The 27,324-nt window shown below is 37.2% G+C and overlaps 1 pseudogene; it reads left to right on the top strand.

Annotated features, from left to right (window-relative positions):
* The first annotated feature begins 230 nt into the window (after positions 1 to 230).
* LOC113267947 (E3 ubiquitin-protein ligase Mdm2-like) lies at positions 231 to 15,603 on the top strand (annotated as a pseudogene).
* Positions 15,604 to 27,324: the final 11,721 nt, after the last annotated feature.

Raw genomic sequence — 27,324 nt, 5'->3', positions numbered from 1 at the left:
AGTGGCAGAAGGTGAAAACACAGATTTTTCCTATGAAAAAAATAAATTATCATTTAAAAATATCTTGTTATAGATATTAGTGTTTACTTGACAGTTTATAGAAGCATCAGCCATGAGACTCCCTGAAGAGTTCGTGCGTGCGTGTGCGTGTGTGTGTGTGTGTGTGTGTGTGTGTGTGTGTAGTGGTGGTGGGGGCTGTAATTTGAAGATTGGGGGCAAATTAAGAGATGATGAAGAACTATAAAAATCTCTGGAGACAGGTAGGAAGCACCCATCTGGATGTTCCTAGAGATAATGGGCACTGGATTGGGGAATACAAGGAGGTCTATATTTCTTTCTGTGCTGAGGAAGAAAATGTAGTAGAAGATGAAATTGGAAGTGCGAAAAAAAAGTGGAATTGTGACATAGATGTAATTCATACCCACTTCTCAATGACATTTGGGTACATCTGTATTTTCCAAGTTTCTTCAATAAGCAGATATCATAAGACCCTTGACATTTACAAGGGATAAATCCCAAGATCTTAGCAAATTTCTAGCTTTGCAAATACAGAAAAGTTTGTATAGCCTCTTGACTTCTCTAAAAATTATATTTCCTTCAAGAGAAATAAGTTTTTAGTGCATTTCTTTTCAAGATCAGCAAGTCTTATTACTTCTAACTACAAAATACATGTGGAGTCGTCTAGCTCACAAACTGTGCTGTGACCACTCCAATTCAAACCATACTTTTTTTTTTCTTGAAGAACCATAATAGCCACTAAAACTGCTACCCCTATTTATTTTTAAACTTCATATGGCCCAGAATATTTATAAACCGTATATTATGTCACTCCTCTGCTTAATATTTTTCAATGTCTTTCCATTGCTTTAAAAAATATCCACACTCATTTCCATAACTGAAAAAATACTTTATAATCTTAACATCCTAAATTAGAACTTCTCTTGTACCACGCTTTTAATGTTTAATATGCTGTAGCTACCCTGGCCTTTGGAGGACAAATTGACAATAAATAGCGTATGTTTTCACTGAAGAAATCTCTTTCGAGATTCATTTTATTAGCCAGAACTGACTTCATGTGGCCTCACTTCACTAAATGGATGTTGGGAAGTGGAGTTCCTGTAAGTCAAGGCAAGGAAGGAGAACCAGAAACTGATAAGCACTGGTAAATTCTGCTACAGTTTGTTCTTTCAGTTCTAATATATTAAGTTTAATCTTTCTGCAAAAAATACACCCACTTGCCAAGGAAGACCATCCTGATCTTGTCCAAAAACAGCTCTAAAGTTTAGGTGTTGCACAATAATATTCTATCCATCAGATCTGGATGTGGCTCCTCTTAGATGGGAAACCTATGAACTCTACCTACAATCCTTCCCATACACACTTAGTATATAATGGTAGAATGTGGCTAGAATAATTGTAATAAACATTCTCATTCTGAAAGGAAAGAATGAAAGACACATAATAGTCATCGGTCCTTAGAAATTCTGAAATCCCAGTGGGCAAACATTGAGTGAAACACCTATCTTGAAGGTAGAGCTTGAAGGTAGAGAATATTCCTTGATGAGGTTTTTATCCTGTTGTCCCAGAAGTTCCCTTTCCAGTGTCCTTAGCAGCCTTCTAGTTCCATCTTCTAAAAGCATTTTTCCCTCTCTCTCATTATCCTCCATGTCTGTATCTGAAGTGGACTTGAGGGACTAAGCTCTTTATAGAGACTATAACAGTTTCTCAATCCACTACCTGCCTGTGGAAGCATGGGGGCCCAAGGATCATTTCAACAATGAATGTTAACATTTATTGGATGCTTTCTATGTGATAGAAATTATACTAAGCAATTGCATGCATTTAATCCTCACAATAGCCTTTTGAAATGGCATTATAATTATTCCTGTTTAAATTGCCCAGTGTTCCATGGCTAGTCCATAATGGAACTTGGATTCAAACCCTGCTCTGTCTGATACCAATCTGTAATGTTTCATTTATTTCTTTTGTCTTTATACACCAGAGTTAAAGGGATTGTTTCAGGAATTGTTAGAAGTGATTCCTAGAGTAGCTGAACATAATCACTGTTTTTGACAAATGGAAAGGTCATTTTTACGTCTCAGAGAACCACGGGCTTTTCCATTTAAGCTACCAGTTTCTTTAGCAACACAATACTACACACACACACACACACACACACACACACACACACATGCCAGGGCTTTTATATATTGGGATCTATTCAGATCCATGTACTAGGAACCAAAACCACAGTTGTTTTAAAGATATCATTTACAAATGTCCAGGTCCAGGTTTTTTCCTCTGGTTTTGATTTTTTTGTCCCCTTATTTTTCTTTATCAACTTATTGAGTCTGTTTTGAATGGTAGATGAAATATCATAAATCTGATATTTACCTGTAGATATTTTAAAAATTGATAGTAACTTATTGGGCTTTGACCCTTAATCTGATTTTTTTAAAGCACTTCAGTCTTTTGAGAAATTTTACCAAAAGGTGGGGAGGCTTTTAATTTAATCACTGTTGCATAGCTGGGTTTTTATAGGTTTTTGACTTTCAGAGTCTCTGCAATGTTCATCACTTATAGTTTGAAATCAAAAGCAGTCATCTCACCAATATTGGAAAACGTGGAATGTTTGTAATTCCACCATTCAATAGCCAATTCTTTCCTGAACTCATCAGTTTCTTGAAATGTCCTATAAAATGTGGCCAACTTCATCCAAAATACACTACTAAAATACTATTTCCCAGCCTTTTTCTCTAGACATTCAAGTTAAGAAGATAAGTTCATTGTCTAACTCACAAAATTACCCCAGGCAAGAATTTTACCACTCTATCATATATGACAAATATTCTACCACTTCTTATTATGAATCACCATATTTCCAGGCACCTTTAACAGCAATGTCACATTTGAGGTTTTTGCTGTGAGAGCATCTCACCTGCAGTACTAATTTTCTGTATTATGGGGGAGTGTCTTGGTGGTTCCCAGGATCATCCCCAGGTTGTACATCCCCAGGTTTTAGCGTTGTACTAAAAGGACTCATTGAACTCTGAAGTCATTATACTCATGGTTACGGTTTATTACCATGAAAAGATACAAAGCACAATCAGCAAAAACAGGTACATCAGGCCAAGTTTGGAGGAAATTAGGAGCAAAATTCCAAGAGTTTTCTCTTGGTGGAGTCAACCAAGAGACACTTAATTCTTTCTGCTATGAACTGTAGCTACATGTATGAAGTGCTGTCTACCAGGAAAGCTTGCTTGAACCTAAGAGTTTTTAATGAGGGTCACACATAAAGCATACAATACCTTCATGACTGACTGTAGTTACCAAAACTGCAGAATTCCAAAAAGAAAGCAGGTGTCCATCATAAATCACATTGTTTGCATAAACTAAACAAACTGCATATTATTTCCTTCAAAACTCCAAGCATGCAACACACTCTTATCAGTAGGACATTCCAAACGTTCAATTCCCAATAGCCCCCCGAGGGCCATTCAAGAAAATAGGCTCTTCTGGAAATGTGCATGTTTTAAGGAATTTAGACCTGATGAATTAATTTTTCTTGTACATGCATGTTAGAATCTACTGTGAAAACAACGATGAAAAACCCTAATTTCACTGACTTAATACAACACAAGTATTTCACCACCACGACCTGCCAACCCTATTTATGCGAAGTTTACAGAAAATCTGAAGAACCCTTCACAGCATCGGCCAGTAACACATGTTATTTCTGCTCACATTTCATTGGTTCTCACAGGGCCCCACCCAGCTGCAAGGAGCAGGGATTTCAGACTCCCTGAAAAAAGGTGTGAACAGAAACATCTGAAATAAAGTCAGGAACTCAGGAACATCAAGGGGCCCTAAAATGGAGCTAGGAGGCCAATGGGGGGTTAGCCTCCTACATGTCCACACCTGGTGAAATGTGAGCTTTTAGACTATGCCAACCATAAACCAACTACCACATCCTGGTGCAATTCTCAGAATGAGGCTTACTTCACTGAACTCCAACCTAGTATCTGGCATAGCAACCTATCCTATATAAACCGTTCATTATTTTTGCCTATGCCAATCATAATTCTTTCAAAACAACTTATATAACCTGCAGTTTTTGCCTTTATCAACCTGTTTCTCTTCCCTCCTTGGAGCACATTTCAGTTTCCTCCTGAATCTTTGTCTCCTGGATTTGAATTCCTCAATACCCCAAATAAGCTTTTGGTTTGCTTTACAGTCTCAGTCCTTTCTTGTTTGACAAAGGAATGAAGATCCAGTTATCAGTGAGAACTAGTGGCATCCATCATATTTACAAATTATCAATATTGTGGATATTAAAGCTATGAATGACAGAGAGGTTATACATAGTTATAACCAGGAAAATCATATTTTTAATTACTGAGAAGTTAAAAAAAAAAAAAAAAAGCCAACCAAGGGAACTAGTGGTAAAAAAAGGCTTCTCTTGAAATGAGAGCATTTTCATGTGTTCACTCATATCAGTATCAACCCTTCTGAAAAGGAGTAGTGTCTTTTTGCCAGAAGTTGGGAGGTAATATCTCATGATAAAAACAAGGAAACGTTCATTCTGTTGAGGTCCTTTGGAGAACTCTGATACAGTTTTCCAAGAGGAAAGGGAATTTCTCCACAGCCTGATGGTATAAACCCTCCAGAGGGGTAGGGGTTGGAACATCTACCCGTTTTGAACAGTGTAGCTATTGAATGCTTTTTATGGGCCTGACCTCTTGGTAAGAAATCTCCATATGTCCTATTATTCCTTACAAGAATCTTTTGAAATGGGCATTTTAATAATTCCGTTTTAGAGCCAAAGAGTCTAACATTGAACAGGTAAACAGGTAAAATTGAGAGTAAATTAGGAAGAGTCAGAACGTGAACCCTGGTCTGTGTTGCTCTGAGACACATGCTTGTTACTACAAGGCAAATTGTTTCTCAAAGGCAGGTGACCTCAGAACTGTGAATAAGGCTGTGTCACCCGGCGAGGACAAATGAAGCGATTGAGAATGCCACTCACTCTCAATACTCCTGTAGCCCTATTCATTCTTCCAGCCATTATCATACAAATGATGGACATGTATCTGGAATAAGAAAGTTTATTTACTATAATTTCTCCTATTTTTATGCAGATTTATTATTGAGTTTATGTCTCTTGATGTGTAGAGAACTTTGCTCCGAGTTAGGGCAAGAGATATAAGGACACAGGGGGGTAGAGGAGGGTAGTTGATAAGAGAGGCCAGGGGCTTGGGGGCGGGGCATAGTGGTCAAGGGGCAGAGGGTATAGTAGAGCCAGAGGTGACACAGGGCAGGCAAAAAAGAAATAGCTAAGAATATTGCCCTAAAAGCCTTTATTCCTTAGAGAAACAGAATAGATACATAAAAGTGATAGCCAGCATCTTGAGTTGATTTTTTTTTTCTTTTTCTAAAAGTCTAATTGATTAGAACAGGATGGGATGCCCGGGTGGCTCAGTCAGTTAAGTGTCTGCCTTCAGCTCAGGTTATGATCCCAGTGTCCTGAGATCGAGCCCCATGTCAGGCTCCCCACTCCTCCTCAGAGACAGCCAGCTTCTCCCTGCCCCTCTGCCTGCCCCTCCCCTCTGCTTCTATGACTTCTGTGTCAAATAAATAAAATTTTTAATAATAATAAAAAAGGAAGCATTGATTGAATTCTTACTCTGCAGTAGTCACTGTTCTGGTTGCTTAGGATTGAGAAGTAAACAAACCAGATTTTCTACTTTCCTGGAGTTTATACTCTTGTGGGAGTTCCATTAAGACAAAGAAAAAAACTCCCAACTAACCAATTATCCATGCTTATTTCAAATGTTGATACATTTTATGGAGTGATTAAAAGTGTGATGTGATAGTGAAGGGGGGAGAGTGTTGTCAGGGGACCTCTCTGGTACGGTGATATCCAGATGAGTGGAACTGGAGACAACATTTTTCGGTGGGACTAACATGTGTAGAGACATGGATTTGATGAATGAGCTTCAAGTTCTGGTGGAACTAGACTGGCTGGAGTATAGGAAACACCAGGGAGAATGACAGAGGCTGGCATGAAGGCATGGTCCAGACGACATAGGTTCTTTTAAACTGCAGTAGAGGGTCTGCGTTTGTTCTCAGAGGCAGCTGTGACAATGACAGAGGGGCCATGCCAAGAATTCAGAGGTGCTGTGGGGAAAATCCTGTGGGTAGATGGTAAGGACTCTGAGTGCCATGACTGGGAATTTAAACAGTCTCATTACATCACTTCAAAAACCCGATCCACTTCTTCCCAACCAGCCCCAGAACCTTTTTCTTGCTTGACCAAATGTGATCATTAGCCAATTCACATTTTTCTCAACCCATTTCTTCCAGGCCATTGATCCATGTGGCCTGGTCTAGCCATGCTGAATTTTCCTTCCAGTGAATAAACTCCCTTTCACTGCCTCTCTGACTGTCCCCTGTGCAATTTCCCAGGCGTTTCTTCCATTTGGTTCCTGGTCATGCCTCTGTTACTGTTTTCATTATTTTAAAAATGGAGAGGATGTGTTTCTGCTGAAGTTGCCCGATCTTGTTTTCACTCTATTGGACTCCAAAGTGTGCTGTCTGGACGCCTGCAGATGGATGAGGCAGAAAAGCCACTGATTTGATTTTCCCTTTCAATTTTCAGATCTTTCACTGCTTGCCTGGTTTCGTTTTCTCTTCTAACAGTGCATCTAAATATGTGCCTTTTTCTTCCCTCTTGAGGTAATCCTTTTTATTGCTTTTACCTGTAACATTTGCTTTTGATGGTTTCTGGATATGTGTTTAGGATCAAAGATGTTCTGTTCTAGGCTTAGTGCTTTATTTGGTTATTTCCCTTTGTTCTGTGATTTTTTGGGGGGGTGGGTGCTCATTTTTTTCAGTGCTCTCTTCTTAGAGATTCCTTTACTTAGGGTGTCACAACAGTGTTGCTTGAAAAAAACTTTTTGGCCTCCAGAACCTTTAATGTGTCAGATGGTACCCTATTGTTGGTGTTTTGAAAGAGAAATACCACCTCAGAGAAGCTCAATATTCCTGCGCATGTTTTGATGTTTTGTTCTTGTTTTAATGCCCAACAATCAATTAGTCGGTATATATTCCCTAAATCAGATCTCCACTCAAGCCAAAAAACAGCTCCTCATCTGTCCCTGGTGATGGGCAGTAAACCTAAGAAGCTTGTATTAATAAGTGTCTGCAAGAAATTTAAAATAATTTCCTAACCGTTATTGCTCCCTTACTTCCCAGAAATCACAACTGCAGGGATTTCAAGTAGTGTTGTGTATCTATGGTGGGAGCAGGATACACACAGATTGCATGATTATGCTAAATATTTGATATATTTAATATATATCAAATATATATGCTGGATGAAGGCTGGTACTGCTACAAATATAGATATTTGTAAATATTACATGTATTTGCTTCATGTTTAAATGCATCTATTTTGGCCATTAAAAAACAGTATAACCACAGTAGAAAATTATGAGAAACTGAAAAAAAGAGAACCATACTCTCTTAATATCATCATACTATCTTAATAGAAACACGGCTTTCATTTCGGATCCTCCCGTTTCTGTTTTTGAGAAGCTCATGGTGCCCCTGCACACCGAAGACTTGCTAGACCCTGGGAATATATAGAAGAACTGGAATAGTGTCTGAGTTCACAAGGGATCCCAGGGGAGATGGCAGTCTCCTACAAAGCCTCCGAAGTGATTACTTTTGAGAGTAATGCCTGAGACTCTGGGATAGAATGATTAGGGGAAACTTAGGGGTTCATGAAAAGAGGCAGAGAAAGATTCTGAGGAAAGGGGATTCCCGAGTTTTATCTAAAGGGATAAACTGGGCTAATTCAAGACAGGAAGGATAGGAAGGTCATTCTAGGAAAAAGAAATGCCGTAAGTCAAGGCATATGCCACAGTTTCATTTGGGGTGTTATAAGCAATTTACTGTTGCAGAAATAGAACATAAGTGGTGAGAAATGTTAGAAATAAAATTCTTAGCCAATTGTGGGCTAGTCTGTGCATCATGCTTTGAACATAGTTTTAATCAAGGAACATGTAGATACAGAACTGTTATGTATTCATTTTTATACACATACGTGTGTATGCATACATGTGTGTATGTTTATTCCATGTTGCATTTAACATAAAATCAGGTAACTATATTTTACTCATTATTAAATATTACATATTGTTAAATACTATAAATTTCTAAATACATATTGTTAAATATTGCTAAATAAATAAAATATGGCTGTTGCTCAAATTAATATAATTAATTCAGGTGTTTTTTTTTTTTTTTTCTATAGGAAAAAAATCACAAGATCGTTTTGTGTTTTTTTTGTGTGTTTTTTTTTAGATTTTATTTATTTATTTGACAGAGATAGAGACAGCCAGTGAGATAGGGAACACAAGCAGGGGGAGTGGGAGAGGAAGAAGCAGGCTCATAGCAGAGGAGCCTGATGTGGGGCTCGATCCCATAACGCCAGGATCACGCTCTGAGCCGAAGGCAGACGCTTAACCACTGTGCCACCCAGGCACCCCTTAATAAGATTGTTTTTACTAAATTAAGCTCCCTCTCACTGATATGCAAGTACGAATGTATACATTTCCCAATAGCCACTTCCAAAACTGGGGATCTTTTCCCCCCTTAAGTTTTGCTAATTTATTTGGCAGATTATTTCTTAGTCTTTAGTATCAGATCCTTGTGATACAATAAAAATTATTCTCATGTTTTAATGATGTTATGAGGATTAATTTAAGTAATGAATGAAAATTGCAGAACGCACTGGCACATACAAGCGTTCGATAAATTATAGCTATCGTGTGATTATCTCTCTGACTAATAAAAACTATCTTGATCTATTTTTTTCTCTTCCTGGATCTATTAGAGAATTAATAACTTAATGAATACTTAATGCTCATGTTAGAAAGCATTTTTATTTTATACTAGCGATTGACTACCAGCACAAAAAGCCCACAACTAGGATGAGGTACAAAAAGTAGTGTGATAATTTCAAATCTTCCCAAAAAACATCAGTCCATGTAGACTCTTGTTTAATACAATTTAGTAAAATTCCTAAGGTTCAAATTAAGAAAAACCTTAAGTAAGGTAGCCCAATGGACTCGCCACATTCTAGGCAGGAAAATGACTATTAGCTCTATTTCTTATATCCCAGAGATTGTCTTGTACCAGAAACCATTCAAAAGCAGAAGTGCATCGTCTTAGATACAAGATCTATTAAAGCAGAAGAATGGGGGAGGAGAGAGTGTGGAAACAAACATGCTCATCTCAGATAATAAGAGATTGAACTTTAAGTACCCCTGTAGATCTTCATGTTGCCAAAAGATGTCAGGCAGAGGCATCAAAACCATGAAATAAAACACACTGGTGTTAGTCATACCAGTGGTACATTTTATTTCTTTTCTTCAGCCAATCTATTTTTTTAGTCAAGGCTATAAAAGTCTAATTATTAATAAAATTCACCTGTTTTAGCTGTTTCTCTCAAAGAATTGATCCATTTAACCAGACTTATCAAATTTATAGTCATAATGTTGTTTATGAGGTTCCTTTATACTTTGAATATCTGTAGGACCTGAGGTGATCTTCCCTTTTCTGTTCTTAATATTGGTAATTGATGTCTTTGCTCTTTTTTTCTTAATCAGTTTGGCCAGAGTTTTTGTTTTTTGTTTTAATTTTATTTATTTATTTATTTGAGAGAGAGAGAGAGCAAGAGAGAGAGCAAGCTCATGGGGGGGGGCTGAGGGAGAGGGAGAAGCAGACTCCTTGCTGAGCAGGCAGCCCCAAGCAGGGCTTCATCCTAGGACCCAGAGATCATGACATGAGCCAAAGGTGGATCCTTAACGAAGAGCCACCCAGCTGCCCCAGTTTGGCCAGAGTTTTATCAATTTTATTATTGATCTTTTCAAAGGACCAGTTTGGTTTTTTTTTTTTTTTTTTAATTTTCTCTCTTTTATATTTTCAATTTCACTGATTTTTGTTATCTTATTTCCTTTTTTTCTTTTTCATTTGCATCCAATTTGCTCCTTTTTTTTTTTTCATTTGTGGGAAAGTGATTTTTAAATTTTTTTTTAATTTAAATTCAATTTAGTTAACATATAGTATAATATTAGTTTCAGGGGTAGAATTTAGTGATTCATCAGTTGCATGAAACACCTCATGCTTATTACATCAAGTGCCCTCCTTAATGCCCATCACCCAATCACCCCATCCCCCATCCACCTCCCCTCCAGCAACCCTGTTTGTTTCCTATAGTTGAGAGATCTTATGGTTTGCCTCCCTCTCTGTTTTTATCTTATTTTTCCTTCCCTTCTCCTACGTTCATCTGTTTTGTTTCTTAAATTCCACATATGATGAGATCATATGGTATTTGTCTTTCTCTGACTGACTTCACTTAGCATAATACCCTCTGGTTCCATCCACATCATTGCAAATGACAACATTTCATTCTTTTTGATTGCTGAGTAATATTCCACTGTACATACAGTAGCCATCCTTACATGGAACAAACTAGATTTTTATTTTATTTTTTAAATATTTTACTTATTTGCTTGAGAGAGAAAGAGAGCACAGCAAGAGAGAGAGAGCATGAGCGAGAGGGGCAGAGGGAGAGGGAGAAGCAGACTCCCCACTGAGCAGGGAGGCTTAACACAGGGCTTGATCCCAGGACAAACTAGATTTTAAACTGAAGACTGTAATAAGAGATAAAGGAAGACACTTTATCATAATAAAGGGGTCTATCCAACAAGAAGATCTAACACTTACAAATATTTATGCCCCTAACTTGGGAACAGCCAAATATATACATCAATTAATAACAAACTTAAAGAAGCTCATTGATAATAATACAATAATAGTAGGAAACTTTAATACCCCACCATTCACAGCAATGGAAAGATCATCTAAGCAGAAGATAACAAAGAAACTAGGGCTTCGAATGACACACTAGACCAGACGGACTTAACAGATATATTCAGAACATTTCATCCTAAAGCAACAGAATACACATTCTTTTCAAGTGCACATGAAACATTCTCCAGAATAGATCACATCCTGGGTCACAGATCAAGTCTCAATTGGTACAAAAAGACTGAGATAATACCATGCATATTTTCACACTGCAGTGCTATGAGATTGAGGTCAACCACAAGAAAAAATTTGGCAGGACCACAAATACATTCCAATTAAAGAACATCCTACTAAAGAATGAATGGGTCAACCAGGAAATTAAATACGAATTAAAAAAAATACATGGAAGCAAATGAAAATGAAAACAAGACAGTTCAAAACCTTTAGGATGCAGCAAAGCCAGTCCTAAGAGGGAAACATATAGCAATACAGGCCTTCCTCAAGAAGCAAGAAAAGTCTCAAATATACAAGCTAACCTTACACCTAAAGAAGCTGGAAAAAGAACAGCAAATAAAGCCTAAATCCAGCAAGAGGAGAGAAATAATAAAGACTAGAGCAGAAATCAATGCTATACAAAAAACAACAACAACAACAAAACAAAAATCAAACCAAAACAAAACAAAAACCCAGTAGAACAGATCAACAAAACTAGGAGCTGATTCTTCAAAAGAATTAACAAGGTTGATAAACCCCTAGCCAGACTTACCTAATCCTATATTTTTTAAGCACTACTTAAGCTGCAACACATAAAAGTTGATGTATATTCATTTTAATTTAATTCAGAATATTTCCTAATTCCATTTTTGTTTTCTTCTTTGACATAGGGTTTATTCAGAAGTGTGTTTTTAAACTTCCAAATATTTGAGTATTTTTCAATTATTTTCTACTGATTTCTAGTTTCCTCCTGTTGTGGTCTGAGGATACATATTGGGCAATTTCATTCTAGAATTTTTGTAACACAGAAGTGGTCTATCTTGGTCACTAGTGTGTATGCACTTCAAAAAGAAAAAAAAAGTGTGTTCTGTTGGGTTTCTCCTTTTGTCCTGTGAAGGTCAATTAGGTCAAATTAGTTGATAGTGTTTATCAGGTCTTATTTGCTTACTGATTTTCACTTTACTTGTTTTATCAATTACTAAAACACCTCCAACTATAATTGTGGATTGTAGACTAGTCATTTTTTTTAAAGATTTTATTTATTTATTTGACAGAGAGAAACAGCCAGTGAGAGAGGGAACACAAGCAAGGGGAGTGGGAGAGGAAGAAGCAGGCTCCCAGAGGAGGAGCCTGATGTGGGGCTCCATCCCAGAACGCCGGGATCACGCCCTGAGCCGAAGGCAGACACTTAACAACTGCGCCACCCAGGCGCCCCTAGACTAGTCATTTTTAAAATGCCATGTGTAGTGGCATCGATTCTTAATGTCTAATAAATTGGCAAATTTTCTTTTACTTATTTAAAGCCATATAATTCACCAAATGTGTCTGCTGATGCTTGAATTCAATGTAATTTGGGTCTTAGTCGAAATAAGAAGCACCAGATACTTTTCATCAAGCAGCACATGGTAACAACTATTTATGCATTCCATGTGTAATTAAATCAAACACATATTTTGGTATTTGGGGATCTATCTCTATTCAACAAACTTTCTAGATATCACTAATCAAAAGGCAACACACTAGGTTTTTTTTTTTTTTAAGATTTATTTGAAAGAGAGCATAAGTGCTAGCAGGAGTAGCAGGAGAGGGAGAGAGAGAATTTCAAGCAGACTGCCCACCGAGTGCAGAGCCCCACATGGGGCTTGATCTCATGACTCTGAGATCATGACCTGAGCCGAAGTCAAAAGCCAGGGACTCAACTGACTGAGCCACCCAGGTGCCCCAAAGTTTCTTCTGACATTAAGATCCTAGGTGATGGTTTCTAGAAAATTCCCATTTTAAGGCTCAAGTGCATCAGTTGTAGAAGAGAGAAGGGGAGATTAAATGAGATTTTAAGAATCTTTACTTTCTGTGACATCATTCTCATCAAAATCAGCAAATTTATTTCATTTACATTTGTTTGACTTCATACGCATTTTCGGGAGCCTACCACTTTTATTCTATGAAGTAACTTACTAAATTGAGCCTCATTCTGTCAGTTGTAAAATAACATAGTGACCACAACCCTGCCTATATTTTGGGAAGTTGTAATAAATGAGCAGATGACTATGTCAAGAGTTGTACACAACTGAATTGATATCATCCTAATGATTATTATCAAGCAAAAACACTCACATGCTAGTGAAAGTTGCTACTTCTGAACCACACATACACACACACCACTTCTGCCCCAGAAGCTTAATTATACCTGTACTATCACTTGTATGTCTTTGAATGATCTTATATTATTTCTAACTCAACATTTCATGATCTTTCCTTCCCTAGGCAGCTAATTAAATCAGCAGCTGAACTCTTCAATTCATACTCAGGCAATCAGGAATTTCTATTTCTTTTCAACTAGTTCCCTCACATAATTGCACAGTTCCTTTTTCTAGAATCTTGAAGAAGCAAGATGGAATGGATTTAATGGGTTACTTTCAGAGCCACAAATAAGACTGACTTCTCAAGACTCTGGCCGACTGGTATCTATCTGAGTGGAAGATGGTTTGATTGGTTGAAAATGAGCTAGTCGATGTCCTAATGTGGCTTTTGATTAATTCACGCCAATGATTCCAAATTTGTGCCATCTACTTTAAAAAGAAACCGAACTTGTGAAGCATTATTTCTTATTTTTCATCCAGAGAGGATTAGTGGAGAGAAAATTAAGTTCCCTCATCTAAGTAAGTACCTCAGGGAACTATTCACCTATCAATGTATGGGAGAGTTTCAGCCTGTAACTTCCCCAATTTCATTAGCATTAATGGGAGTTTTGTGTGAAATCCTGTGTGAATCATTGCTTTAGGAGATCTGTAAGAGTTGTTTGATTACTTTTATTTTGTAATGGCTCTATTCTCCAGCTCAAACTTTTAACTCGTTAGGCTTGCAATAGATGCTAACTTTTGGAAGGAATCAAACTTGGACTTCTGAAGGTAATTAAATCAGAGAAGCATCCTATGGACTCATTCACCACTGTGAATATTAGATGCGTGCTTCATATTAGGTGCCCAGATGTTCCACTGGACTGCTGTCTATAGTGTGTGAGGACTCCAACTTCAGTTTTTAGCTTTCATCCAATTATGTTTTATTAATACGAAAAAAATAAAAATGTTTTATAAATATGTACTCGTTTATGAGTATTCTTACTCAAGCCCTCTATTTTTCCCTCGCGGCTGGGCCATGAATTCTGCACCCATTACGGTGATCCTTCAAGTACCCAGCCCTTGTCTTTCTCTGGCTTCTACTTTCCGATGATCTTTACATAGTATGGAAACAGATTTTGTGATCAAATCTGGGCACTTTTGAAAATGAAAGGAGAACCTAGTGAGGCTAGTGCACCCTGGCCTGAGTGCACACGCACAAACACCCTAGAGGTGCACTAGGGAACCTCAGCGCCTTAGTGAGGGGGAGGAAGACAGAGCGAGAAGGCCAGCTGGCGGGCAGCCCTAGCCCCTCTGACTGAGGTCTGGCTGCTTTCACTGCCAGGGGCCTCGTCCTCTGGACCTAGTGTGTTCACACACATACAGGCCTGGGATAGAAGAGTATTTGGGGAATTCAGAAAAAGAAGAGATGACTTCTGACTAGATGAAAATTCGGATGAATTACCTGGTGAATGAAAAAGAAAGCACCAGAAATCTGACAGTATTTCCCTTTCTTTGATGAAAGCCTCACTTTATGTGTAATAAGGGAGATACACTGTGAAGAAGCAGTAGCAGGGGAATCCAGAGACTCCAGCAAATCCCGATCTTGATGCTGGTGTAAGTGAACATTCGGATGGTTGGATCAAGATTCAGTTTCAGATGACTTCGTTGTAGAATTTGAAGTTGAGTCTTGATTCAGAAGATTATAGCCTTAGTGAAGGAGAATAACTCTCAGAGGAAGATGATGAGATATATCGAGGTAAATCAGGCAGGACAGAATGATATGGATTCACTAGGAGAAGATCCTTAAATTTCCTCAGCAGACTGCCAGAAGCATAATTTATGAAATAAAATGAATCTTCCCCTTGCGCCCCACTGCAACAGATGTTGGGCAATTGGTGAGAAGTAGCTTCATGAAGAGAGAAAATGTAAAAAACAATCTAGGAAAGCCAACACAAGTAGAAGAGGGCTTTGATGTTCCTGATTGTAAGTAGTAATAATAACAACAACAACAACAACAACAATAATAATAATAATAAACAAAAAAACTACAGTGGATGGTTCCAAAGAGTCATACTGTTGAAGAAAATGATGATCACACAAACCTGCCAATTCTAACAAAGTAAACACTATTCTCAGCCATGGACTTCTAATTGCATCACTTACAGCAGCCAAGATGTCAAGGAGTTTGTGAAAAACCGTGAGACAAAGAATAAAGTATGGAATCTCGTTTTCTCCTTAATGCCATTGATTCTCATGGGATTTGCCAAGGTCGACCTAAAAATAGATGCACTGTCCACTGAATATAGGACATCTTATGGTATGTTTTATACGTGCAAAGAGGCTTAAAAAGAAGTATGCAAGATCAGTCCTAGAGATCTGCTGTAAAACATAGTGCATACTGTTAACATGTATCATTGAAAGTGGATCTCATGTTAAGTATTCTTTTTTTAAAAAATTTTTATTTTGTTATACTAGTCACCATACAGTACATCCCCAAGATCTCATGTTAAGTATTCTTACACCCCTCCACACAAAATACACACACACACACACACACACACACACACACACACAAACACACAAGGAAATTGTTAGAGCTGATGGATATGTTTAGGACCTTGATTGTGGTGGTAATAGCACGGGTGTATGCTTATGTCCAAACTTACCAAAATGTATACATTAACACATGTAATTTGTTTGTAATTTATATCAGTTATACCTTGATAAAGCTGAGAGAGAGAAGCAAGCCCTACCCAGTATGAAGGCAACTAATTCAAATAATTGTGATATTTCCCCTAGTTGACCTGTCCATAAAAGCAGAATCATATATTTCTAACAGTATAAACCTAAACATTTAGACGAACATGAAATGTATCATTTTTTAAAAAATGTCAGAGCAAGAAAGTATCTTAGTTCATGTATCTTTCTTCTCATCAGTGTAATTTCCCTATTGGAGTTGGTAGTGAATATTTACTTCCTTTTAGGAAAATGTAAGTTCTATCTATATTTTATATTTGATTTTTGATATAATTTAGATTGGATATACTGCTCATCCTTTACTCCTATTCCTTATATTTTAAATCTTATCCACTTTCTCTTAAATGAGAAGTACCTGATTTTATTTTTATATAAGTAGGGCATTTAAATGTAACTTATTTAGTACTTTTCATGTAAGGAGAAAAAGTTTGTGTGAAAGATTTAATATTAAAATTTTAAATACCCTTTAATCTTGCGATTCGTAGTTTCTCTCCTCTTTCAGAGCCTCTTAAAATACTTTTTCCAGATAAAAAATAAATTGGTAGTTATATTTGGTGCTGTGTAATTAAAGTGTACTTCTTCTCCAGCCACTTTGGTATATAAGGGATTAGTGGTAAAGATGTTGTCTCTTGAGAAGTCTTTGGGACTAGGCCACAGTTATCCATAAGACAGAACTTTTTAAGGCTTCATAATGGAACATGAAGTAGGCTGGGGGTGAGGGTACAGCCTGGGATATTGGGCTCTTTCCCACACAGGATTTTAGGATTTGGGGGAATCAATTGTTTTCCCCAAATTGATACACAAATCTAAGACTCTTAGATTTGTCCATTCTTGGGCTGGGTTACATAGTGCCTGGTACTTTCCTAGGTTTAAGAACTTCATTTACGGCAACTTCCAGAAACCAGTGAATTCAGAAAGATAAATTTAGAAATCTGACAGAAAAAATGTGTTCATTTTAAAACTAGCTGGAAAGGTCATCACTTTTATCTAAATTATCCAGAAATTATGTGTCACCTTTCTTCAAAAAGACAGGGTCAAAACATAGGATTCTAAAATCTCTCAAACCACGTGGATTAATTTCTTGACTCATGTTTAAATATGAATCTTATTTGAAGCAAAATATTGTGAATAACTACGCTGATTTAGGGTCCCGGTGTTTTTCTCCTGTGTGTGAGAGTTGTCTAGACTTGAGTGAGGACTGTAAAATCAACGGAACTACAAGTTTAGAAAAGGGCTGCAGAGTCATTTCAAACAACTTTCTGTGCCAGTCACTAACAGTATATTGTTGTTATAAACTTCAGAACCCCCCCACACAAACGCTTACCCATGTATGCATACGTAAGCAAGAAACAAATGACTGAAGGGGTCAGCACATCAGCCAAAGAGTGGTCCTCAGATATGGTAAAACTTCATTAGTTTGGGATTTAGATCACATCAACTAGAACTAAGCAGAACTCATCCTTTTTGAGGAGAGTTGGTGGCATAAATGAGATTATCAACAATGTGCATCTGGGGTACATGCCTGCAGTGATTATGCAATCTATGAAACATTCATATCTATGTGCAGTTGGAGTTTCCTGCGTGCCTATGGACCAGGAATATAGTCTTCAGTTTTCACATTTTCAGATTTAGTGTATTTATTGATTCACAAATAATTTATTAAATATTTGATTAGGACAAAAATGAAAGAGGAACCATTAATGATGATTTAAGGACAACAAGGGTAAGATGAATGACCTCACCTTTGACTTTAACCGCCTGAAATAATCAATCACACAGATACATGCCTGGTCTGTAAAATCTAGAAAACTTTTCCTTATAAACACCCTAGTTTTTTTGTTTGTTCGCTTTCACACATTTTTCTACCCTCCTAGCTCTCTAGTTTTATTCCAACTTGCCTTTCATCTGACCAAGATCTCCATCCTTCTATTCTACTTTTCTGTTATCTATTTCTATCATATTTCACTCCATGTAGATTTCAGTGGTATTTCCCTAACCAAACACCAGAGTAGGGACACTGTTCAGAGAAAAACCAGAACCCCACAAAGTCTGTTCCTTTAAGTGCATTTTCTCTAGCATCGACTGGGCACCAAGACTGTCTGACAACTCTGCTGTCTCAGTAAGCTCTCACCATCACTCTGCTAGCTATTTTAAATCTTCGTCTTCCTGCAGCCTTCAAATCACTAGCCCTGTAACCTACTTGGAGCTAATAATTCTATCGCTAATTTCAGAACAAACAAATGCCATTACAATTGGAAATCTGTTCATGTCAAACCCATAAAGGTAAATGTACCTGAACTCTTATTTTTGTCTTTTACACGTACCACAGTGTAAGAGAGACCTTCTCCCTTTGAAAGATTAATTCATTCGCCAGAGTTCTCAAATCTATAGCCTGCTGCCTCCCAGGAGACCTGGCTGCATTGATTTTTCCCTCTTCTGCAGTGAATTCAAAGAAAACAATTAGCTAACATTGGTTGAGAGGATGTGGACCCACATTCACAGATGAAGAGAGTTGACCTAAAGAAATGTCCAAAATCATGCTGCTTGAGAATGGAAGGGCTAGAATTAAGGTTGAAATGTGTGACACCAGAGAGAGAGGAATTATTTGCTATCGTATATTGATGCATCACATAATCACTTCAACATCCTCAGGTCTCTCTCATCCTAAATCAAATTCCATGAAATAATCCTGGAATAACTGTCTACTCTTACTGTCTCTTATTTTCACATCTCCCATTTGTTCAACTCCCAACACTCTGGCCTCGCCTTCTCTGTCCCTTGACACCTCATTTTCCTGTGATCATTTATCAGCCCTTTGTTGCTCCGACTACTTCTCTGAGTCTTCTTGATATTTGCTATTTTAAATCACTCTGTTTTTGTAAATGGTCTTTCCCTGAGCTCTAGGTTTCTTTCTCCCTCTCAGCTTGCTCTTTGCGTTGCTTTCCTTCACGTACTGCTCTTTCCTTAAATGGTTTTCACTTACTGCTTATCAGAGGATTCAGTTCTTGGTCACCTCATCTATCATGAGGACTTGGGTGAGGACCTATCTGCTGATGCTTCCCAGAAGTTGCTAGGAAGTTCTTTTGGAACCCTATTCACCACTGTCACCTCTACCTTCTCATATGTACCTATAGCTTTAGAGTTCTTTTCTCTTCACAACCCCGAGGTGCGGTGGGAACTTCACAGTGAACTAGTAATTGACGACGTAGCTAAGGAAATATTTGGGTTGCCACGGTCCTTCGGTTCTTCATCGTGTAACTGGGTTTTCTTCTTGCGCCCACTCCTGATGCAGCCTGATAAACAGATCCTTTATTCCCATCTGTTTTACCTCATCGTCTCCCTGTTACGGGTACAGAGGTTGACAGTAGTGTCGTCTGCACCCTTTTTCTGCATTTAGTCCTTTACGGGTGTCCAGATAATAGTTTGAGTTCTCAATCTGAGTTACTAATCTGTGGATTGCAGAGAAGGAATGATAGTTCCCAATTTTATAGAAATAATAAGGTGGGACTTGTAAATAACAATCTTAGGAGTTTTCTGGCAGAAGACTGAAGCCTGTGGCTCCTAACTTGCATAGCTGGACATTCTGGTCTTTTGTTTGCATTCTTAGCTCTTACACAGTTTTTTTTTTTTTTAAGATTTTATTTTATTTATTTATTTCAGAGAGAGAGCACGCACACAAGCATGAGCGGGGAGAGGGACAGAGGGAGAAGCAGACACCCTGCTGAGCAGGGAGCCTGATATGGGACTGGAGCCAGGACTCTGGGATCATGACCTGAGCCTAAGGCAGACGCTTAACCAACTGAGCCACCCAGGCTCCCCTCTTACACAGGCTAGGTGTGCAAATGCAACAAAGACACTCTCACCAGTAAATCAGAAATGAGTGGTGCTCATGCAGAGATACATCAATTTATTTAGGGACCAGACCTGGGCTGGCACCCAGCATATCCCTCCTTCTCTGCTTAGCGGCAAGCAGAGAACAGGTATACATACAGTTGCAAGCACGTGCCAGGATGTGTCATTAGCAAAATTTGCTGCCAAGTTCTTGGACTGGTCTTGCCTAAAGGTAATTTAATTTTCTTTGAAGACAGGGTCTAGGTTAGGGTGTACTTCTGTTTAGTTAGATTTTTTTGTCCATTGTTAGCCTACCCATTATCCTTTCATGTCCCATTATACTATTTTGGTCACTACAGAATAGAGATAGGTGACTAGGGAAGAAAGAGAATGCCAAAGTGGAGGATTAAAGACAGAACTGCATGTCCCAGAGACTCTCAGACCTCCGCACATATCTGTATCACTGCATAGATCACTGTTTACTTTTCAGTATCCCCATTTAGAGAGTAAGATCTTCAGAATAAAAGGAACATACTTTTATTAGTCTGAATGAATGGTAGTGCCTAACCCAGCATAGTCCATCGATGCTCGTAAATAAAACTTTGCAAGCACCAAGGAAGCTTCAACGGAGTATTTGTCTTTTCAGAAAATAACAGCAACAATTTTTACCATACCCCATTAAAGCTTGTAGTTTTATTGTTACCTCTGGATGAATTTCACACATGAATCTTTTCATGCAATTGTAATATCCTACTAAAATTTTAGGCTTTCATTGCTCCATTTGTTACCAAAATGTTTGTCAAAGAAACAGGAAAGGTAAAAGCAGGTCGGGTCCATCATAGTACCTCTGTATCCCATACACCCAGGGTATAAATTTTTGGACTAGTCTGATTGCATAATGTAACACTTACCCTGACATAACAAATTCAACTCCACGGTTAAGAGTCAGCTATAAGATTGGTCATAATAATACCTGGTAGACTCTTTCCAGGTTCTCTCCTTCTTTCTACCCACTCCAGATATCTATATTTATGCATACACATATACATGTGCATATATATGTAAATATACATAAACTTATATACACATGTATATATACATATAAATTTATATGTTGTATATACATATATGTTATAATTATATATACACATACATATTTATTTTATGGATTTACATATTGGAAAATAAAATTCACCTTGAGAGTGAATTTCAGTTTGGCAATATGCATTAAGATTTCCTCTAAATATTCACAATTTTAATCCAAGGAGTCTGTATCCAGTAATTTATTCTAAAGTTATTGAGAAATGTATGCAAAATTTTAAGTATAAGAATGTTTTTAGAAGTATTATTTTCAATAGAAAAAAATTGACAAACACACCCTTAATAACAATCTACTATTTAACGAAATATACCCATTTTGTCAAATATTATTCAGTTCTTCCTGGAAATCAGATTTCAAAAGAATATTAAATAATACAATAAAATATTCATAAAGTAATTCTAAGTGGGAAAAAAAGTGGCATATAAAATTCTTACACATATAATGGTGATGGTGGTGTCTTAGGCATTTTATATACATTTTTTATCCTACTTATGTCTAATATTTATCTATTTTGTCCTATTGTTTTCACTTTTTCTGTCCTAAAAAGTATTTTATTTTTATGGTTGTTAAAGGATTTCCTAATCTTTAAAATCAGAAACAACTAATAGAATGGGATCTAATATGGTTTATTACAAATGTCTATGTTAGGTATACACAGTTTAGGTATACAGAGAGAAGACAAAAACATTTAATAAATATTCATGATCTTAATGAGTCAAGATCAGTTTTAGGCAACAGTTTGCTGTGTCTCCTGACAAGATGAATGTAGTCTGTGAATGACTAATATTTTTATCAGGAAAACTGAAATTGAGAACCCCTCTGTTCTTGGACCCCAGTGTTTGGACCATTGTGCTTGGTTCCAAGGACCACATTTCAAGAGGCTCAACGACCTATAAACTAGTGTGACCAAAATTACAAATGGCTGCCATGTGGCATCACAAACTCCTCCCTTGTTAGCAGAGGCATCTGTTTTGGTTAAATATAAAGGCATATTTCTTACGATCAGGACTATAAAAAAAATGGAACCAGTTTTCCTGTGACATCATTATGTTACTTTCACAAGCAATTGGGAGAGCATCTGAGTGGTCCCTATGGTATGAGCCCTGTTCCACAAAGAATGTAAATTAACTCCACCCATTCTCCTCCCAAATGTGCAGGATCCTGAGATGTATATGGCGGAACAATCTGGGTGTTTTCAGGACGAAGACACTTTTTTCATTATGAGGATTCCTTCCCCATTAATAAAACGTGGAAAAATGTCACAGAAAAGGGGATAAGCGTGAATCATAGAACAGAATTACTTTTGTAATGTGGCATGTTTTAAGAAGACTCAAGCAGATGCACATAGAAACAGTTTGCCAAATTATTTTACAATAATATTATAAAATATTTTTTCTCAATGAAAACGCTTATGGCTATCAACCTAAGAAAATCCTGTTGGAATGTATGTGTTCAAACCTGTCTTCAGAAACTACTTAATATGTCGATAATTACTTATGAGTGTATTTAATGTCTGGTTTTGAATTGCTTTTTCTGTGATTCACAAAAAAAGTACAAGTATGCCAGATGGCAATGCATAAAATGAGAATAATTTAATGCTTTTGCTTAACAAAGTACTGTAACTTGGCTTACTGTGAGAAAGAAAATTTATTTTTAGGATGTCAACCTTCACATCTAAATGTCTGTCTGTCTGTCTGTATACGTGTGTGCATACATATATGTGTGTGTGTGCGTGTGCATGCATTATAAGACTATACAGGGATTTTTCATATCTGTATACCGTTTAGTTACTCAGGCATTTTGTGTATTCATCAACAGAATTTAATGGGCACATACTTTGCATTGAATTTTCTTTGTGATATGTTTATTCCTTATAGGATAGGGACGAGAAGATGAATCTAACAGAAAAGAATAAAAAAAAAATCTGCATTAAGACCCTATTCAACAAATGCAAAATGGCTATTAACCAAAGTCAATATAATAAATGCAGGAGGGAAAACACATTCAAACCATTCAAATGAGGCTGTGTGGGCTGCACAATTATAAAACATATTTACTAATACAGTGAAGCCTGAGATTATACAGCATGACGTGCTAGGTAATTATGAGTTAATGCAACAAAATATATAATTTTGCTTATTCCTTATCAGTAGGGGGTTTAAGGTAATGGATATATTTTTAATGAAATAAATGGAAAACTACTGAAAACACTGGGTAAAAACAAGAGTCCTAATTAATAATTTGCTCTTTGCTATTTCCTGTTGCAGATTTTAGCCAATGTTCTATATTCAGCTGTAATCTAACCACACTCATTTAACTTCCAACTGAAAGCAGGAAAATGTCTTCAAAGTATCCTCTACTTTCAGTGCATTGCCAAATTCTCTAATTTTTCATTTCATAAAAGTAAAAATAATCTCGGAAAGTTATCTTTAGTGCTTCTCCACAAAACCTGTATCTTATCTCTGCAACATCCCTGATCTCATTTAAAATTGTGAAGACTAAAGTTATCTTCCTTGCATTTCAAACAAATTAACTTGTCTCCTTTTATCCCCATCTCCTCTAGTTGCCTTAACTTCTTGCTGCCAATTGGTGAACATCTGCCATTCGAAACCATACCAAATCATTTTACTGTCCTCTGGATCTTTCTACCATTCATAGTCAAGTACTTTTTAATTACTAAAAAGCCTTGAATGCTTGAATGCTCTAGGTAAACCTCAAAGGCATCTGTTATTTTCAGGGTCCCGCTATTTTCTAAAGGACAGCCTTTGCTACTTTGCCTGGAGTCAGTTTTCCCTTCCCAAAGTGCTGTAGAGTCAGAGCTCAACTTGACCTCTCTGCTATTCTAGCCCACAGAGCTAACCATCCTTGGATTCTCAATCAACATCAAGTAGTTAATCAATAAGTAAATTTCCCAATATTTAAGTTAGGGTTGGGTCAAGAACCAAAGTAATGTATGCTTTTGATTTACGGAATTGATGGCTGAATAACAATCCTACTAAAGTGGGCTTAGTCCACCCAAGTGAACCAAAAACAGTCATCCGGAGGTTCCACACCTTTATAAGCCTCAGAAGTCATGTCTCTACTATGAAATGCTAGGGATAAAATGAGACTGTCTGCTTAACTGCCCTCAAATCCGTCAGATTCTGGAGTCCCAACAGAAAGAGTAAGCACACTGATACCTACTTGGCATTTGAAGTCACAGTGCCAATCTGTCACCATCCTGTAAGCAATATATAAATTCTATCTGCAGCTGCAAGAGAACTCCTGTCTTCTCTGCCCTGTTCATTTATTTGAAAGGAAAGTAACACCTTACTCTATACCCTTTACAGGTATGGTGACTGCTGTCCCTGCAATTGATTAAGCTCCATTTGTTTACATAATATTAAGGAGTATTTCAGGCACCAATCTTTCAAGTTGCCAACAAAAAACACATTGTTTTCAGTTTTTTAAAACATAATTAATCTGTAGACTTCTGTGCTAGGTTAACTCAATTGATTTTTTTTTTCCTTGCCCCTCATCCCTCCCCCCCTTTGTCACTTGACAGCTTGAAACTGGGCTTGGAAAAGCTCATTTGCATTCTTGCAGCAAGGTGGTAGAATAAACCAAGTAAATGCGTCTATTTGTGTACTTCAATATATGACTGTGCTTGCTTCAATCAAGACTTATTTTCAGTATCATGGCCAACAAAAGCATTAAACGAGTTATCTCCGACATGAGTGATAAGCTGTAGAATGTATTTCTTTAAGGGATTTTTTTTTCTGTGACGCTTATGGAATGCAATAAAAAACAGAAGCAAGAGTGCAAATCTCACTAGAAATTCATAATGCTACCTTGCCATTTGACTCTTTCTCCTTGTTTCCTGACATGTTAAGTACCTTCATTATAGTTTAGGTTGTACCTGATTATAAGTTTAAAAGATTACAGATATTTCAAAAAGGAATTATTTTTTTAAAAAATCAGTATTTCACATTGAACTTTAAAGATTTCATTCTCAACCCAAGATTGTCATTTCACATACTGATCTCTTTTGGGAGTTGATGCTGGTATTGCCTTCTAAGAGTGAAAAACATCTAAAGTCTTATTTTTTCAGGCATTAGTATTGTTTCAACATAATCTCTTCTGGGTATTTTTTTCTAATTCTTCCCCCATGGAAATTTTTGGTGCAATTTCATTAAATTATTTCTTCCTTAACTATTTCCCTGCCAGGGACCAAACATTTAGCTGAACCCAATTATTTTTCTGACTATAAACTCATGTGGTTTCATCTATAAAATGGAAATCTGTACCTGTGTGTGTGAGAGACAGAGAGAGACAGAGAGACTGGCGGGTGGGGGGGGGGGCAGGGGAAGGGGGGGCAGGGGAAGAGAGGGAGAGACAGGGAAAGAGGGGGAGACGGTGGGAGAGAGGGGAGAGATTTGTGTGTTACTGGAAAGGTACAAGTGAAAGAAAAAAATTCACGTTCCTTGTGTTCTGCATAATGCTATAGTACGGTGTGAATGACAGAGGTGATGTTCTCAGTCATTTCAGTCAACACATTCTTCTTTTCACAACCTAATCTCCTTCATCTGAAAGAGAAATATATTTTTAGCCACCTCTCTGGGACCAAGTCATTGATTTATGAATATAAGGTGAAGGACTTCATGAATTTTTTCCTGACCTCCATCTGTCATTTTCTCAGTCATATCTATTTTAAGAAATATAAAACAAATTGTCCTAATGGGGCACATTATCACCTGGATATATCACACAGGAAGAACTCCCTCTGCTTCTTATCACACCCACACAGAAAATTAGCTTTACACTGCCCTAAGCTGATTTTCTGTCTAGTCTTTATTATTTTATACTGATAATGATATACATTACTCAAATGCTGATTCATTCTGAATATTCTCACCAGAGATTGGAGTAAGTCCCTTCAAGTCTTTTGTAGATAAGGACAGAAACCAGAAGCAATTGTTCCTGCAACTGAGAATTACTGGAATATTAATCCACCAAAGCTGACCAATGGATCATTGCAGTGACTGCCAACTTTTACGTTACTACATATGAATTCACATTCTAACACTACCAGCTATGTTTTTGATAAAAATCATACCTGTTAAGCCTCAAGCCTCATCCAAAATAAGCTTAAAAAACACTTACATCACTAATCATTAGGCAAATGCAAATCAAAGTTATAATGAGATACCACCTCACCCCCATTAGGATGTCTACTATTAAAAAATAATAATACAGAAAAAAACAAGTGGCAGTGAAAATGTGGAGAGAAATTAAGACCCTTGTATGCTGTTGATGGGAATGCAAAATTGTGCAGTCGCTATGGAAAATACAGTATGACAGTTCGTCAACATTAAATATATAATTAACATATGATCCAGCAATTCCATTTCCAAACATATACTCCAAAAAATTGAAAATAGGATTTCTACACCCATATTTATAGCAGCATTATTTGTAATAGCTACAACAGGAAAACAACCAAAGTTTTATTGACAGATGAATAGATAAGCAAAATGTAGCATATACATATAAGGGAATATTATTTAGCCTTAAAAAGGAAGGGAACTCTGACATATGCTACAACGTGGATGAACTTTAAGAACATTATGCTAAGTGAAATAAGCCAGTCTCTCTCTCTCTCTCCCTCTTTCTCTCTCTCATACACGTGCGCGCGTGCACACACACACACACGACAACTACAGTATGATTCCACTTATATGAGGTAATTAGAGCAGTAATATCATGGAGACAAAATGCAGAATGATGTTTCTCAGGGTCTGGGGAGAAAGGAGGAGGGAGTCTATTGTTTAATGGGAACAGAATTGCAGCTTTACAAGATGAAGAGAATTCTAGAGATGGATGGTGGCAATGGTAACACACTATGCACGTATTTAATACCACTGAACCACACACTTAAAAATGGTTAAGACAGAGCGCCTGGGTGGCTCAGTCGGTTAAGCATCTGCCTTCAGCTCAGGTCATGATCTCAGGGTCCTGGGATCAAGTCCCACATTGGGCTCCCTGCTGAGCAGGGAGCCTGCTTCTCCCTCTCCCACTCCCCCTGCTTGTGCTCTCTCTCTCTGTCAAATAAATAAATAAAATCTTTTAAAGAAATGGTTAAGATGATAAATTTTATGTTTTATATTTTGCCATATTTTTAAAAATGGGCAAAAACATAATCACTTAGTTTTTAAAAGAAATATAATTAGATAGGAACCAAAAAAATTTTTTGACGAATATCTGGATGAAACTCCATGTAATCTCATTTTATTGGTGTTGGTGACTACATGTAAAAATTCTTCTCCACATATTAATGCATTCTCTCTCTCTCTCTCTCTCTCTCTCTCTCTCACACACACACACACACACACACACACAAACCATACTACTACAAAGAAAGTCTGGATAGAGGAAGATATAAGA

Source organism: Ursus arctos, unplaced genomic scaffold (assembly GCF_023065955.2).
Source record: "Ursus arctos isolate Adak ecotype North America unplaced genomic scaffold, UrsArc2.0 scaffold_8, whole genome shotgun sequence".
In the NCBI taxonomy this organism is placed as follows: domain Eukaryota; kingdom Metazoa; phylum Chordata; class Mammalia; order Carnivora; family Ursidae; genus Ursus; species Ursus arctos.
The sequence above is the reverse complement of the archived record's forward strand: the minus strand, read 5'-3'. Positions and strand labels throughout refer to the sequence as shown.